This window comes from Penaeus vannamei, chromosome 20, assembly GCF_042767895.1.
Source record: "Penaeus vannamei isolate JL-2024 chromosome 20, ASM4276789v1, whole genome shotgun sequence".
NCBI lineage: Eukaryota > Metazoa > Arthropoda > Malacostraca > Decapoda > Penaeidae > Penaeus > Penaeus vannamei.
Genome location: NC_091568.1, coordinates 998149 through 1000648, shown reverse-complemented (window position 1 = coordinate 1000648; position 2500 = coordinate 998149). Strand labels below are relative to the sequence as shown.

The 2500-nt window shown below is 41.4% G+C and overlaps 1 protein-coding gene across 10 annotated transcripts in view; it reads right to left on the bottom strand.

Annotated features, from left to right (window-relative positions):
- Positions 1 to 2500, bottom strand: part of LOC113803096 (uncharacterized) — a 60243-nt gene that overhangs the window by 38594 nt on the left and 19149 nt on the right. The window lies entirely within an intron of this gene.

The following is a 2500-nucleotide window of genomic DNA, read 5'->3' as shown; positions in this document are numbered from 1 at the left end:
TACGTGCAACCTTCCATTGTATATTTTATTTGCCTCCCCTTCTCTCTCTCTCCTCCTCCTCCTTCTTCTTCTTTTTCTTCGTCTTCTTCCTCTTCCTCTTCCTCTTCCTCTCTCTCTCTCTCTCTCTCTCTCTCTCTCTCTCTCTCTCTCTCTCTCTCCTCTCTCTCTCTCTCTCTCTCTCTCTCTCTCTCTCTCTCCTCTCTCTCTCTCTCTCTCTCTCTCTCTCTCTCTCTCTCTCTCTCTCTCTCTCTCTCTCTCTCTCTCTCTCTCTCCTCTCTCTCTCTCTCTCTCTCCCTTCCTCCCTCCTTCCCTCCCCCTCTCTCTCTTTCTCTCTCTGTCTCTCTCTCTCTCTCTCTCTCTCTCTCTCTCTCTCTCTCTCTCTCTCTCTCTCTCTCTCTCTACCTCTACCTCTCCCCCTCCCATCCCCCTCCCCTCTCTCCCTACTTCTCCCTACCCCCTCCCCCCTACTTCTCCCTCTCCCTTTCACCCTCCAAACTTTTGCTACCGTCATAATTTCACCAAAATTCCACTTAGCAATTCTGGCAAAGAGTATAGAGACAGCGAGGAATATACATGAAAAAATCGGATCACAAGATTTTCGGAATATCAGAAAAGTTTTACATTAGTGCAGAGATATGGCCGCTCCACAGTCACGGGAATTATCATATGCAAAGAAATCTGAACGTAGAATTTTCACTTTTCCGAATTTCACTTTTTTTTGAGAACCATTTCCTTTTTTTTCTTTTATGATCCTCGTGCTGTTTAAGAGATGGTGTGTATAAATTATTTATTCGTCTGGTGATTTTATTTTTCAGCGTTCGAAAAATGATTTGGCAAAAGCTGCATTTTCTTTCTCTCTCTCTCTTTTTTTTTTTTTTTTTTTTTTGCTTTAACTCTCTCTCACTCTTTCCTTTCTTTCCCTGTGCATAAACTTTTCCTAAGTCCCTCCTTAAGTCTCCATATTTTAAAAAACGCAGACACAAAGAAGACTTTTAAGCATAATCCGAGGTCGGCGAGGCTGCGGCAAGGTTTCCAGAATTTTTGTTTTCACGAGAAATAAGAAAGTCACCCCTACATTTCATCCATTCTTTATGATAACCACTCATTTTCCGTTTTATATCCTTTATTGATTAATTCATTCATACTTGGATCTCTCTTTCATTCACTATATATCAGCATATCATGAACCACTTATGCTATTCAGTTGTAATATCACTCATGCTCAAAAGTCTATCACTCAATCACTATAATTAAACATATTCACCATTTAATAAGCCAATCAATCCATTTATCTTCTACGCCATTTTAATACAAGGGAATAAACAAATAAAAACGTCATTCTCCAGTACCTTTGTCTCAGTCCCAAGGGCAGGACGCTACAACCACGTGTCTGGGTACACAGGACACGTGCAGTAGTTAAAATAAGAACAGGAGGTTTCGAAACAAACAGTGTGTGAGCTAGATATATTGTACTAGTGAAGTACAGTACATCACGAGAGTGTACATACTGGGCACGCTACAAAAAGAATTAAAAAATAAACAATAACAGGGAAGTTTGGTTGTTTTTAAGGGAGTTTATACCTTATGCGAAAGGTTATGAAAGTGAGTTTATGATTGAGGAAATAGGCCTATAAATGGAGTGGATTTTTTTTCTCCGTAATCCGTTTTTTGGGATTTCTAAATTTCTTTTGGTTTATAAGTTTTTGATTTGGTGTTAAGTTATTCACAATACGAGAGTTTGTGGGGGAATTTTAAAACATGCCATAACTAAGGATTAAATTACTAATTTGGAAATGCTGTGCACTTTGGTAGTACAGTACATGTTTGATGTTATGATTAATAGTTAATGAGTCTCTCTCTCTCTCTCTCTTTCTCTTTCTTTCTCTTTCTCTCTACCCCTGTTTTTTCTTCATTGCACTCTCCCCCCCCTCTCTCTCTCTCTCTCTCTCTCTCTCTCTCTCTCTCTCTCTCTCTCTCTCTCTCTCTCTCTCTCTCTCTCTCTCTCTCTCTCTCTCTCTCTTTCTCTTTCTCTCTACCCCTGTTTTTTTCATTGCACTCTCCCCTTTCTCTCTCTCTCTCTCTCTCTCTCTCTCTCTCTCTCTCTCTCTCTCTCTCTCTCTCTCTCTCTCTCTCTCTCTCTCTCTCTCTCTCTCTCTCTCTCTCTCTCTCTCTCTCTCTCTCTCTCTCTCTCTCTTTCTCTCTCTCTTTCTCTCTCACTCTCTTGCTCTCTCCTCTCCTCCTTTTCCTCCCTCCTTCATCTATACATCTACACCTACATAAATTAACAAATAGATAAAACACCTTCCAACACACACACACACACACACACACAAAACACACACACACACACACACACACACACACACACACACACACACACACACACACACACACACACACACACACACACACACACACACACACACACACACACACAGACACACACACACACACACCCCCCCACACGCCCACCTTACCCCTACCCCCACCCCTCCACACA